This window comes from Dioscorea cayenensis, chromosome 16, assembly GCF_009730915.1.
Source record: "Dioscorea cayenensis subsp. rotundata cultivar TDr96_F1 chromosome 16, TDr96_F1_v2_PseudoChromosome.rev07_lg8_w22 25.fasta, whole genome shotgun sequence".
In the NCBI taxonomy this organism is placed as follows: Eukaryota; Viridiplantae; Streptophyta; class Magnoliopsida; order Dioscoreales; family Dioscoreaceae; genus Dioscorea; species Dioscorea cayenensis.
Window position 1 is genome coordinate 18,842,981 of NC_052486.1, and position 9,224 is coordinate 18,852,204.

Below are 9,224 nucleotides of genomic sequence, written 5' to 3' on the forward strand. Positions count from 1 at the left end.
ACTTAAGTGTTTTTATTCAATACTCACTATGGATACGATACCCACTCATCTAGGATTATTATTTGACACCCGTGCACTTGCAGTTTACACGCATATACGGGTGTGCCAAGTTTTTGGCGCCATTGTCGGGAGTAGAGTTTTAGAGATACTTTGCACTTTGTTTTCTTAGCTATTCATTCATTCTATTTTATATCTTCTTTTCTATTATCTCTTTAATTTTGTTTTCTTTCTTTTGGTGCAGCTCCAGGTTATGAGCCGAGGGAACCCTTCGATATTGATTAAAGGAGATCTCGAGCTCGAACGTACACTTAGAAGAAAAGGGAAAGAACCTGTGCAAGAATAGTCTAATCTATCTGATTTGGAAATAGAAGAATTTAAAAACATGGCAGAATAGAATGAGCAGTAGCGGACATTATCTGATTATGCCAGACCTTCAGTATTTGGGACACAATCGAGCATTGTGCATTCCCTGATTACAGCTTAGAACTTCGAGCTGAAGCCTTCATTCATCCACATGTTGCAGCAATCCACATAGTTTAATGGTTAGGCCGATGAGGATGCAAACAATCATATAGAGAACTTTCTCGAGGTGTGCGACATGCTTAAGATAAATGGGGTAACGGATGATGCCATAAAGTTGAGAGCCTTCCCATTTTCATTGAAAGGGAGAGCGAAGCAGTGGCTACACTCATTACCTAGAGCATCAATTACCATATGGGAGAAGATGGTAGAAGCTTTTCTTGCCCGTTATTTCCCTCCCAGAAAATCTGCAAAGCTTAGGAATGAGATCTCATCCTTTGTACAATTAGAATTGAAGTCTCTATTTGAGACGTGGGAAAGGTTCAAGGAGCTCCTGAGAAAGTGCCCACAACATGGATTCCCGGAGTGGATAATTGTTTAGACCTTTTATAACGGTTTAAATCCGAGTACAAGGCAACTCTTGGATGCGGCAGCAGGAGGTTTCTTAGGTAGCAAGACCCCCGGTGAGGCCCGTCAACTAATTGAAAAAATAGGGTTAAACAGCTAGAAATGGAATGCCAGGGAGAAGAAAAAGGTGGCCGGCCTCCATGAGATACATGTAGTAACCTCATTGGCGGCTCAAGTGGAATCATTGAGTAAGAAGTTAGATCGCCTAACTTCAAAAAGAATGGCAGCCGTGACTACATACACCGGGTGTGGTGGAGGACATGCTCCCTCTGGTTTCCTGATCACTATTGGTGATGCATCTTCGGTTGAGAATGTCAATTTTGTAGGTAATGTTATGAGGAATCAAGGAAACCCATACAGCAACACCTACAATCCAGTTGGAAGAGTCATCTCAATTTCTCGTGGAGCAACCAAGGTCCACAAAATGCCATGGGGCTACCTGGTTTCCAACAACAACAGCAAGCCCCAAACATGGAAAATAGAGTTTCAAGTTTAGAGACCCGAATGAACGATTTAGAGAAGGCCTTAACTAGGTTTGTGCAATCATCTGATACAAGGTTCCAATCAGCTGAGTCTACACTTCTCAGCCACACCGCCTTTTTGTATAATCTTGAAAATCAAGTAAGGAAGATTGTGAAGTCCTTATCGGAAAGACCACAAGGAAGCTTGCTGAGTAACACCGAGACCAACCCTAGAGAGCATGTGAAAGCGATCACATTAAGAAGTGGTCATGAGATTAATTGTAAGCTTCCGAGTGAGAAGCCCAATAAACACACGGCCGAAGTTATAGAGGTTGAGAAGGGAGCAAGCAAAGAGAAGGAGATGGCACCCTCACCTATCAAGCCAAGAATCCCTTATCCTTCTAGATTGAAGAATGACCAAGGGGATGAACAGTAGAAGAAGTTCCTGAGTTTGTTCAAACAACTCCACATCAATATTCTTTTTGTTCAGGCATTGGCTCTAATGTCTAAGTAAGCAAAATTCTTCAAAGATTTGTTAACCAACAAGAGGAAGTTGGAGGTCAGTGTTTCAGTGATCTTAGATGCTTCTTGCTCGGCGGTGTTGCAAAAGAATATGCCGAACAAGAAGAAAGACCTGCGAAGCTTCATCATTCCGTGTAACATTGCCAATTTGGGTAAAGAAATGGCATTAGCGGACTTAGGGGTCAGCATGAACGTCATGCCATATACCTTCTTTCAGAAGCTAGGCTTGGGAGAGCCTAGGCCCACTCGGATGAATTTGCAATTGGCGGATCGAACAGTGAGACATCTGAGGGGTATCATTGAAGATGTGTTTGTCAAGGTGGACAAGTACATATTTTCTGTAGATTTTGTGGTGCTAGACGTCGATGAGGATGCGGATGTACCCTTGATACTTGGGAGGTCATTTTTGCGGACTTCCAAAGCATTGATTGACATGGATGGCGGAGAGTTAACATTGAGAGTTGGAGATGACAAGCTCACATACTGGCTTACTGAAGCCATGCGGTATTCGCTTGATTTCAATGATACCTTGTATTTTCTAAACACTACTGATGAGTTTGTTGATGAATATATGCAGGAAATGTTCAATCCGGGCTTGTACGAGGGTTTGTTTGACCGAGAGGTGGACAATGAAGGAATAATGATGGTTGGTTCGACAGAAGAAGTACCATCTACCCCGGTAATAATGAAGAAGGTGCTCCGGAAGATGAAGAGGGCTAGGAGACGCCACGGGAAATGCTCCAAGGCTGTTGGAGACGTGCGTGAACCGAACAAATTGGATGAATCATTGATATGTGGTTCCAAGCATGATAATTTCCCCTCTATCTTCAAGAGACTTTGCTCATCATGTTTCTAAGCCATGGGTAAGAGGGCAACCTTCATCTATGAGCCCCCTTGAGGTAAGACAAAGTACACCAAGCTAAGTGATGTTTAGCAAGCGTTTCTTGGGAGGCAACCCAATTGTTTACTATTTTCTTAATTTGGTAGTTTAGTGTTTGCTTGAATAAATTGTTGAGTGTTGGTGTCTTGATTTGTAGATGCTTTTGCTGTGATTTTCTTGTGGACTTGTAATTTCACAAAGTGTTTTCATGTGAATTTGACGAAGTTTTGGTCGTTTGAGCTATCTATCATGTTCTCACTGGTATAGTTTGCATATTAGGGCAGGCTCTGAGTTTGTAAACATATTCAGAAATTTTGTACAGAGCCTGCAGAGTTTTCTAAGGGGTCTAGAGAAAACACATGGGCGTGTGGAATTAACAAACGCCCGTGGTTTTGTACTGCGAGCTCATCCAGAGAAGGCACAGGGTCGTGGACTCACCCCTATGAATAACCTTGTGGTTCTCGCACGCCCGTGGGTAATTTCCGCACGGGCATGTGATTTTCTGCAGAGACTTGGCAAACTATCCCGAGAGCACATAGGGGCGTGGACTCGCCCCTATGGGCGAACTTGTGAAATACATATGGGCGTGGGTAATTTCCACACGCCCGTGCGGATCTCTACAGATGAGCTCTCTCCATCCCATGAAGACACAGGGGCATGCGGCTGCCCCTGTGAGTTGGGCTTGTAAATGCCCACGCCTGTGCGAAATTTACGCATGGGCGTGTGAAACACGTAGCGATTCTTCTCGGTTAGACAGAGAAGCCACAGGGGCGTGCGGCAGCTACTGTGGGTTGGGCACATGGGCGTGGGTATTTCCCACATGCCTGTGTGGCTACATTTAGAGAGGTTGAGTGTTTTCTCGAGAGCGCACAGGGGCGTGCGTCCGCCGCTGTGAATCTCTCAGGTCGAGGCACACGGGTGTGTAAAATTTCACATGCCCATATGGATTTTGAAGGTATTAGAGAGCTACCTTTCCTCTTTATAAACTGTTCGAGGTTTACTCATTAACAGACCTCCGAACACTCAGGAAACATTCTTCAACCTTCTCTCGACCTCCTGCTATCTATTTTGCGTCGATTGTTTGAGCTTCTCGCCGATTTCAGGGGTTTTAGTTTCATCTCATCGGTAAATCCTTGTTTTATCTTGTCGCTACCCTAAGTCAATGTTATTCGATTTTTCTTTGATTAAATTGGTGAATGCGCCTCGTTTTCATGCTAAAATGACTGTGATATGTTATTAATGAGCTCTACAATGGAGGAAGAGGTGTATTCGTCGATTTTGCCACAAAGGGCCGTGCGGTTTTCATGCACCGTGAATCCACACGGGCGTGTGGAATTTCCAAACGACTGTGTGGATTCTTTCATTATTAAGTTATGAATGAATTTGATTGATTCCTTTTCCAATTCATGCAGGTATGGCTCCCAGATCGAAGAAGGCATCTGGTAAGTGTCCTAGAGATCCTACTCCTGAACTAGAAAGCATGGAATTTACACTTCCTGAACATCAAGCTCGATTTGAGCGACTAGTGAAGCTTAAGTTCGGTCAGACACCAATAACAGATGTGAGCTCTCTTAGGGAGGTACGGTTAACACATGACATGGCTGATGAGGTCGAGGAGTTATTATCGGTGGGTAGTTAGAGCAAGCTATTGATTATTCGTGACCCTGCTATCCGACTACTCACATTAGAGGTGCTCGCTTCATTTGAGTTTGACCGTTCTTATGCTCCTTTTGATAGCGTCGATGCCACTCAGTTCAGAGCTTTTGGATAGCATCACAGTATGAGCGTCACACACTTCTCTGTTAGGCTTGGTTTATATGACGTTTACAGAGACAGAGGAGTATGAGGATCTACCAATTGACATTTCTAGAGGCTTAACTCCCCAGAAAGCATATAAAATACTATATGGTAAGGGACGATATGAACCAGGAGTGTCTAAGGCTTCATGCTTTTCTCGACCTAGTTATAGATATCTTCAAGCCATCTTGACTAGGTAAGTGAATGGTCACGGAGATAGTACAGGAGTCCTAAGAAAGCAGGAACTTCTATATTTATACTCTATGGTACAAAACGAGCCGATTCATTTGGGACACATCTTAGTGGAGTATTTGAAGCACCAAGGACAGTAGCCTAGGCTTGGTGTCATTTTCTCGGGCCCATACATTACTAGACTCATCTTGGGGATGGGTTTACGAGCCACGATCAGAGGGGTTGAGAAAACAATAGTGCCAGCACCCCTCGGGCTACAAACAATGTGACTCATGGGTATGATCAAGAAATATCCGGGTGGTGTTTATGTGCTGAATATGTCCCCACCAGAGCCTCTTGTATACGATGAACCTGCCGTAGAGGGGTCTCAACCATCTTTAGAGTCACAGCATGAGGGAGATCAGACAGAAGCGGTACCTCCGATGATAGAGGATCCACCCCCAGTACACATGTTTTCACCATCTCGAGCCCATGATGGCTTTGAGAGGCTCGAGAGTGCTGTGGGGGTGCTTCGGACAGAGATTGCTATGATTCGGGCTATGCAGGCCACACAGCATACAGAGTTCATGGCACATTTTGACATGTTAAAGTGGATTTTAGAGCGAGACGTCTCCTCATCATTTGTCCTGCGGCCGAGAACTCCCCCGGCATGTCAAGCACCTCTTTCCGCTATTCCAGCACCGGTGGACCCACCATGTACTTTATCACCAGCACCAGTAGCAACAAAGGAGCCAGAGCAAGACACTGACACGTGATTTTCTTTTTCATTTCTTTTACTTTTGCACTTATATTTTTAGACTTGTATTCTCGGAAAAGGACACCCCTTCCGAGTTTATCTTTATTTTCTGTCTCGAGTTGTATTAATTGCTTCATCTTTTTATATACTCTAGTTGTTTTATTTTTTTATTGAGCTTTTACTTGAACCCCCTCGTGTATGCGCGCAGATGGTCTTGTCATCATTGGAATTGAGAACTTTGTCATGGGCACGACCAAGGTGTTTTGGCACTTGGCCGTATGAGCTTCACAACTTGTTGGAACAACACTCCCAAGGACTTAGCTCCATCAAATGCAACACTAGGAGTCAAGGGAGTATTGTTTTGATTGCTTATCCCACATTTGAATTTAATTGAGATACATTATGAGTGAGCTTACATGAGTACATTGGGGACAATGTACAACTTAAAGTGTGTGTGGGGGGAGTTTCATAGTGCACACATCTTTTATATTAGTTTTGATTGATATACATGCTCATATAGCCATTGGCAGTTCTCCTTAGTTGCAATGATTGTATTCATGAGCTTAGGAGAATTTTTAACATTGAATATCCTCATGCTCTAGTTTTTGCTTGAATTTCTAGGAATTTTTGCCCGATTAACACTTGTTGTACTTCTCACTCTTGAAACCCTTTTGGAAACTCAAGTTTGATGTTAAAAGGGACTAAAGTATAGTTGTTTCTTTTTCGTTAATTAAAAAAAGGATCAAAATAGTTTTATTTCTTATTTGTGCTTGTTGGGTGGAAAGAGCTACCACCTATGAAGTATGAAGCTACTCTCATAAGTCGGATACTAGTTATTCCCTAATGAGAGAAAGAGCTATCTCATAGGATGGGTGAAAGCTACCACCTCGAAAGTGTGAAAGCCACCTTAGTGGCCGCTTTGGAAAGGGCTATCTTAGAGGATGTGTGAAGCTACTACCACCTTTGAAATGTTTTTGTTACTTTGTGTAGATCAATAAGTCCCTTGTGCTTAGATCTTTGAGGAGTATACTGTGGGTTGTTTTGAGTGAGCTCACGCGCTTAAATGATTTCGGGTTTGTTGTCCTTTTTTTTCAAGTTTTTAACTAGAGCATTGATTTTTCGTACTTAGTGCTGAAATTTTTGTTACTTGTAGAATACTCTCTTTGTATGCTTTGGTGAACCTAAGACGAAGCACTTCCAATGTTTCCTTCATCTATGTATATAATGTTTTAATCTTTACTTGAGGACAAGCAAAAGCTTAAGTGTGGGGGAGTTTGATACGTGGTTGTGCGATAAGAATACGAAGTGTTCTTTCCGTGTGTTGAGCATTACTTTTCTCAGGTTTTAATGCTAATATGGGTGTATTTATGTTACTTTCATGCAGGTAGAGTTGTGAGGCCGATTATGAGATAAAGAAGCCAATGTGAGTCGTAATGAACTAATTTGGAGGAAATCTTGCTAAGGTTCAAATGCAAAGACACAGGTCAGATTCCAGATGCAGGAATGTCTGCCAACCTCCTCGTACTTGAGTTTGCAGAACTATTTGGAGGGGGACAAGGGTAGTCACATTCAAGCATTCTGACTTGTGCATATAGAACAAGATCTCCACCAACATGTCTGTTATTAAAGAAGCAAGGTGATCCATGATGTAAATGTGTGTCCGTTTGCGTTACCTCGATGAAAGTATGGATTTGGGAGTATTTCTGGTCGGTACTATAGCAGGGTATTGTAGAAAGCATTGTAACAAAAATATCGCAGCAACACTATTTACAGCCGGCCGAGAAAATAGGAAAACAGAGAATCCACACGGATGTGTGGAAATTCCACACACCCGTGTGAAAAATCCACAGGAGCGCCCACATGGGCGTGTGGATTCCCGATTCCAACCCTTTAAAAGCCGATTTCAGCTCCGATTTCAGCATTCTTTTCTCCATCTTTTCCCTAGCTTGAAAGAGGACGACGGCTAGGGTTTTTAGAGGTATTGGCTAGGGCTTTGGAGATGTTCTACGGCTCCGACATCGCACGCTGTTTGGAAGAAGGTTAGTGGGAAAGCTTTCGTCGGCACTAATCCGGCGAGGTGTATCCTAGGCCATACAAAGGGACCCTTGTGACGAGTAGAGGACTCTCCACAAGACCATCACCACGACTATCGAGGGGGGTTTTCTATGGATGCTTTGTTTTTACATTCAATTTCATTGATTGTATCTAACTCCATGGAGAGCTAAACCCTTAGTGGGTACTTGGGTATTTGTAAAACCTAGGATATATTTGTTTCATTGAATCTCTTTATTATCCTTTCAATTAATTGATGTTTATTGTGAGTTCCAATCTTAGAGACTTGATTGTATGAATACTCCCCTAGAGTGACACTAGGGTTGAGAGTTCTTGTTGTTAACTCTTGTGAGTGAGTGACACACTATGAGAGTTAGACAAAGCTAGATTGAAGAAGGTTGAGAGGGTGAGTCGAGAGGTAGCAGAGCGTCCCCTTTCCCCTCCGCTGTGATTTATCCTATCTGCACGTTCCAAGAGTTCTTTGTGGCCATAGTAGAGTAAATTTGCTAAGGGGTGACCTTCCGCTGGGGCTTAGTTGCGAGTGTAACGGAGTGAACACTGAAGTGATTTTAGCACCTATGGCTTAATTATGGCTAGGGATCTTCCACCTGGATCAAAGGGTTAGGTCTATACATAGTAATAGGGTTTATCGCTTGGAATCCCTAGAGCTCATTGCAATTCTATGCGAGTTCGAGGTTGAGAGGTTATTCAATCTCTCCTCCGGGACATGTATAGAGTTAGGCATGGTTGACCTTAGATTTGGGATCATGTAATTAAGGATTTCCACGACTCATTGTTGCATCCATTAGGAAGTATAATAAAGGATTCTTGCACTTGAAACAATTGTCGTAGGCGGATCAATGTCCGGGTACCCCATCTTTATCGATTGCCTTACCTTCTCCTTTAGTTGTGCTCTCTATGTTATTGCTTTTGTTTTCGTTATTTCATATTTTGTCACACTTATCACTATTTATCTTCCACATTATTTAAGAAATAACTTAAGTGTATTTATTCTCTACTCTCTGTGGATATGATATCCACTCATCTGGGATTATTACTTCGACACCCGTGCACTTGCGGTTTACACGCATATACGGACGTGTCAATTTACTCTCCATAGAGCAATGCAATGTTAAATAAAATAATGAATGAATGTAATCCAAATCAATAGAAGAAATCCCCTTAGAATCTGTGAGTGATTTTCTCTATGAATAGCTCCTCAAGCTCCAATAGATAACATCACTAGCAAGAGGTATTTTGCTTCGAATCTAGTCCGGATGACTCCCTTGATGACATTGACGATGATGGAATCAATGGAGGTTAATGTTGAAACCTCTCCTTCAATGAAAAGACACCTTCTCAAAACCCTAGCCACCTTCCTGAATCTAACTTGTGCAAAACGATAGAAAATAATAAAAATCAACCCTATTTATAACTTGTTATTTGTGGTCCACATATGGGTGTGACTACCTGTGTTGATGCCTATGTGGAAACACACGGCCATGTGTCAGGCCATGTGCCAACTAGTGTGGGGCCACATGCCTGGCACATAACCATGTGGTGGGTTGTGTGGAGTTCTGTCTCACCAAAATCTTGGACATCTTTTTTGGAAAATATACACGGGATGGTACACGACCATGCAGTTGTCACTATGCCC

At 42.7% G+C, this 9,224-nt stretch overlaps 1 non-coding gene across 1 annotated transcript; it reads right to left on the reverse strand.

The window, feature by feature from the left end:
• Positions 1-772: 772 nt before the first annotated feature.
• LOC120279900 lies at positions 773-879 on the reverse strand. The gene has a single exon (XR_005542202.1). It is a non-coding gene; the product is annotated as a small nucleolar RNA R71 (small nucleolar RNA).
• Between the last annotated feature and the right edge of the window lie 8,345 nt (positions 880-9,224).